This window comes from Cebus imitator, unplaced genomic scaffold (genome assembly GCF_001604975.1).
Source record: "Cebus imitator isolate Cc_AM_T3 unplaced genomic scaffold, Cebus_imitator-1.0 Scaffold27, whole genome shotgun sequence".
Lineage (NCBI taxonomy): Eukaryota > Metazoa > Chordata > Mammalia > Primates > Cebidae > Cebus > Cebus imitator.
The window spans coordinates 12351748-12357788 of NW_016107342.1; positions in this window are offsets into that span (position 1 = coordinate 12351748).

A 6041-nucleotide genomic window follows, 5' to 3' on the forward strand; every position below is an offset into this window, starting at 1 on the left:
TTCAGGCAATTCTCCTCCCCCAGCCTCCTGAGTCGCTGGGATTACAGGCACGCGCCACCATGCCCAGCTAATTTTTTGTATTTTTAGTAGAGACGGGGTTTCACCATGTTGACCAGGATGGCCTCGATCTCTTGACCTCGTGATCCACCGGCCTCGGCCTCCAACAGTGCTGGGATTACAGGCTTGAGCCACCGCGCCAGGCCTTTAATTTCTTCTTATCCATAACTTTTCACAAGAAGCATAGAATAATAATTCTGTTGGTTTTTTAACAGAAAACATGAAGTCTTTACTTTGACCAATGACTGTCTACTCCTTCCTTCTATAGCATTCCCCCTCCCACTGCGTGTCTCAGTCTAACTGGTCATTGATAGTGGCAGGAAACAGACAAATTCCTAGGCAGACAGGGTTGGATTCCTGATAAAAACCCAGTCTTCAAACCAAAGCCAACTTAAAGCCTGAAAATCCAGTTTGCCCACTCTTTCCTAATTGGTCCTTTCTGAATAATGCTTTTTTTTTTTTTTTCCTGAGACAGAGTCCAGGCTGGAGTGCAGTGGCATGATCTCATCAGCTCACTGCAACCTCTGTCTCCTGGGTTCAAGTGATTCTTCTGCCTCAGCCTCCCAAATAGCTGGAATTACAGGTGTGCCGCCAAGCCTGGCTAATTTTGTATTTTTAGTAGAAGCGGGGTTTCACCATATTGGTCAGGCTGGTCTCGAACTACTGACCTCAGGTGATCTGCTCACCTTGGCGTCCCAAAGTGCTGGCATTACAGGCGTGATGAATAATGCTTTTTAACCAATGGAATGTTGCCTTTTCCAGGGCTACCTACAATCCCCGCCTCCTTGTCCCAACCTATGAAAACCCCAGACTCAGCCACACAGACAGCTGCCTGCTTTTGGGCCCCTCTCACACAGGGGGCTACCCACTTTGGGTCCCCTCTTGTTGTTGAGCGCTTTTCTGTTGCTCAGTAACATGATTCTCTGCCTTGTTCACTCTGTGGTGTCTGTGCACCTTATTCTTGGTTGCAGGACAAGAACCTGGAAACTGCTGAATAATGGGAGTGGAAAAGGCCGTAATGCTCCTGGCCAGCTCACAGAGCTGCGGGCGTGGGAATGAGAAAACCTGTGATCCCTCTGGGGGCCCAGGCGTTGGGACTCTGAGCCAGAGCTATAATGCACTCCCAGGTTCATTCAAGCCACAGGCGGCTAGATCCAAGGAGCTAATACAGCACGTCCCCACTCTCTGAGCTGCAAGAGGCAGGAAGGAGAGAGACAGCTGTGGCATTTCCTGGTGGCTCAGACCTTGGGACACCCCTAGAAGAAGCTGTGACACACACTTGGTGCTCCGCAGTTGCTCGCGTCTCTGAGTTTTCGGGCACCACCACTTCCCCCTTGTCTTAAGGCGGGCACCCAGCCATGGAAGTCCCCTTGGGGCACACCTGGTCCCGGTGCGGGCTGTGTGCAGAGATGTGGTGATCAAGGAAGCTGGGAGTGAGCCAAGAACAGCCTGCCAGGCCAAGCGGGCAGAGCCAGCCCAGAGGGACCGAGCAAAGCCTGGGCAGAGGAGCTGAAAAACCCAGAGGTTTTCAGCGGGCAAAGCGGCACCCCAAACAAATCCTGTGTCATCATGCTACAAGTTTTTTGGGGAGTTTCCTAACTTCATTCCCTGTCTTTATATTTCCTCCTATAATCAAAACTCCATGTCATTCAGAGATAATTGTTTTCTAAAATGCAAATGAAATCATGTCTTAAGATGTAATGTAAAGGCCTTTTGTAAAAATAAATTTTTTCTATATTATGTTTATTTTTTATTGCAGAGATGGGGGTCTCACTCTGTTGCCTAGGCTTAAAAAACTTTCTTATTGGTATCTGAAAAGGATGAAGTTTTAACATGACACACAAGGCCTGTGCCTAGCTCTCGAGTCTCGTTTTGAGCCTCTCTTCTGCATGGATGCTATAGTTCAGCAAATTTAACATTGAACTGCCCCAAACCCTTTTACTCATCTCTCTGTTTTTCCTTCAGTGCAATTACTTATTTTCTTTGAAATATTCTTTTTGTTTCTCTTTCTTTATTTCCCCATTCACATCTGTTATGAAGGCAGGAATGTTCTTTTCTTTCTTGATTGCCCTCTTTAGGAAATCAACTTGAGTTTCAATCCTAGCTTTAAGGTACTCCTTTGAACTCCAATCAGAGTTTGTTGCCTCTTTCAAAATGTGTCTGGTTGGGTGTGATGGCTCATGCCTATAATCTCAAAGCTTTGGGAGGCTGAGACAGGAGGACTGCTTGAGGTAAGGAGCTCAAGGCGAGCCTGGGCAACGAAGTGAGGCCCCATCTCTGCAAGAAATTTTAAAAAACAAAATAAGATAGAGAGAAAATAAGATTGTAACATAAAATAAGATAAAATAACATAAAAAAGAAAAAAATAATATAAAAAAGATAAAATATAAGATAGTAACAATAACATAGGTAACATGCTCTATAAACCAGAAATATGACTGGAGGTATGAGGCATCTTGGAGGTATGCGGGGATTTATCTACCCACTATGGCCCAATTCTCTTTGTTATTACTAAAGCAAGAAATCAACATGACTGAAGTTCAGCACCAGGTAACATAGGTTTTGTGTGGCGAGATAACTTAGCTAAACCTGATCATGTGTGAAGCCATCGGCTGCTGATCTTTACTTCTCTATCATACCTGCTGTAATGCCTTATAATAACGGCTATGCACTTTCTATATACTGTCTCCTTCAGTCAGAGTGGGATGGAGTTTAGGGATTGCTCCCTGGCTTATCTAATTTTCCAAAATTACTACTCTGGATATAAAAAAAATTTTTTTTTTTTGAGATAAGGTATCGCTCTGTTGCCCAGGCTGGAAGACAGGAGCATCATCACAGCATGCTGCAGCCTCAACCTCCAAGGCCCAGGCTCAAGTGAGCCTCCCTCCTCAGCCCTATAGGTATGTGCCACTGCACCTAGCTAATTTTTAAAATTTTTTTGTAGACGCCCTACATTGCCCAGGTTGGTCTCAAACACCTGAGATTAAGCAATCCTCCCACCACAGCCTCCCAAAATGTTGGGATTACAGACATGAGCCACCACACTTGGCCAAGATATTCTTCATTGCATTTCATGGGACCATACTGCCTGTCCAGGGAGAACTCCCTTGTTCATAAAACCAGCTTCTTTTTTTAATTAATTAATTTGAGACAGGGTCAAGCTTTGTTGCCCAGGCTAGAGTCTAGTAGTGTAATCATGGCTCACTGGCTCACTGCAGCCTGGACCTCCTAGGCTTAAGCAATCTCTTACCTCAGCCTCCTGAGAAGCTGAGACTACAGGCACATGCCACCACATCTGGTTAATTTTTGTATTTTTATTTCGTAGCGATGGGAATCTCTCTCTGTTGCCCAAGCTAGTCTTAAACTCCTGGGCTCAAACAATCCACCTGTCTTGGCCTCCTGAAGGGCTGGGATTACATGCATGAGCCACTGTGTCTGGCTCCACACTTGGACTTCTTAGGTCTGACACTTCATTGTATTCAAAAGCTATTCTTAATATAATAGTTTGTGGTTTAAGATTATAGCTATTAACTTTTATTAAAGACAGAATCTTCTTCTCAGTTTTCGAAAAAGCTTTTTTTTCATATTTTGGTGGCTTTAAAGAGATGAGCAGTGTAAAAAGGGCTAGCCTGCCCCTTTAACTGCAAGTTCCCCTGAAACCTTACTTTCACTTCCCCTGAGTTACTGAACCTCCTCTCTGACAAAGGTCTAATGAATTCCTAATTGACAAATTAAAAACTGCCTTCTCTGCCGACAGCCTCTACACTGAAAGCTCTCATTCTTATCACTTTTTTTACACTGCAAATCTCAGTTAATTTCTATTCTCATTCTCCTTTGTCTCCTCTTCTCTTTCAATTTCATTCTACACTCTTTTCCTTGGGTTAGCAAGGAGAAACATATCCCTTTATTTTTGTACTTGTAATAGTTTTTATACTGCTCTTAAAAACCCTTAGCATAGGCTAAGTTCTCACTTTACCTGTGTACATGATTACCACTGTGGTTTGTTTGTATGTATTGCTCTAAAATTCACGTGGTGGAACTGAACCCCCTAAGTGGTGGTATTAGGAGATAGAGTGCTTCAGAGGTCATTAGGCTCCTATGAGAGCTCTGCCCTCATGGTGAAGATAAATGCCCTTTTAAAAAACACTTCATAGAGCTGCCTCCCTGCTCCTATGCCTTCTACCCATATGAGGACATCTCTCCAAGGAATGAGCCTTTTCCTTTCCTATTCTCCTTCTACCAGGTGAGGACGTAGCTTTACTTCCTTTTCCATAGGATGCAACAATAAGGCACTGTCTTGGAAGCAGAAAGCAGCCTTCACCAGACACCAAATCTGCCAGCACCATGATATTGGATTTGCCAGACTCCAGAACAGTGAGAAATACATTTTTTATTTTTTATAAATGAACCAGTCTAAGGTGTTTTGTTATAGCAATGCAAACAGACCAAGTCAATTATCTTTTTTACTAGAATATTTGTAAAAAGGTTTTGAAGTTTTATCTTTCTTTAGTGCCTTTTACATAGGAGGTAATCAAATGTTTCCTGAATTCAGATTATTAAATTATAAAATGAATTAGATATATTGCCTCTGCATTGTGTCTTCACCAAAATCTACTAATAAATAGTTATGTTAATAAATTAAATGTATTAAAATATCACAAATTAAAATTGACAGCAAAAATAAAAGCATTATGACAATGGAATAGAAAACTTAAAAACACAATAAAACCAAAAAAACAATGTTGAGCCATATGCCTGAGTATCAGTTTACTCTCTAGATCTAGCATGAGTAAAGCTTGGGCTCTTAGCATGAGTAAGCATAAATTAAGTAGATAAAAGAGAAAGTTATTCTACACAAACAATATGTATTTTTTTTTACAGGTTAAGTTTAAAATCCTTTAATATGCAAGTACTTACTTTCAGTTTTCAAATAGAAAAGTATGTTGAAATATAATCATGATTTTTAGTCATTGGTCAGTAAATTCATTTTAGTCTAATTTTCACTAACAACATTTTACAAGTAATACGTGGCAGAGGCATGCAATTTCAATTAAAATTTAAAAAAAAAATCCATCAGAAAAAACAAATGCTTTTTTTAAAGAAGCCATCACATTAGGCTGGGTGCAATGGCTCATTCCAGTAATCTCAGCACTCTGGGAGGCCAAGGTGGGCAGATCACTTAAGACCAGGAGTTTGAGAACTGCCTGGCCAACATGACAAAACCCTGACTCCACTAAAAATACAAAAATTAGCTGAGTGTGGTGGTGTGTGCTTGTAACCCTAGCTACTCAGAAGTCTGAGGCACAAAATCACTTGAACCCAGGAGGCAGGGTTGCAGTAAGCCAAGATTGCACCACTGCACTCCAGCCTGAGCAACACAGTAATAGCCTATCTCAAAAAAAGGAAATAAAAAAAGCTATCACATTAATAAGAATGCCCCTTGAGATTATTAAACTCTAGCTGTAGAAGCTTAACAAAGAGGAAATACTTTATCAGCACTTCTTTCCTCATTGTCACATTCAATAGCCTACTCTCTCAAAAATAAAGTTGCTTCTGTGATGAGCATTCCCAGTGATGGTAGAAGAAACCCGCAGAGTTAGAACTAATTCTTTCCACTGCATGTCCACAAAAAAGACTGTGTTTGCTACATTTTCAGCTAAAGATCATATGAAAAGGTTATTCTTTGCAACTCTGTCTCCTAGCTTAACTGTTGATCTCAAGTCTTTGTTTATTAAATGAGTCCAACTCATGTGGGGTATCCCTATTGTGTCTGTTACTCCTTCTTCTTGTGCTCTATGTCTTGATTACAATACAATTAAAGTACAAAACGATAAAAGAAACACTTTCCTTTATGTTTGTGAGACTTGAGCCTCTTGACATGTGGTTTACAAAACAATTATGAATACACTTACAGTACCCATTGAATTATGAGGGTTAGCTCAGTTTGGAAAACCCTAGCATATGTTCAATTTCTAAATCTGTTA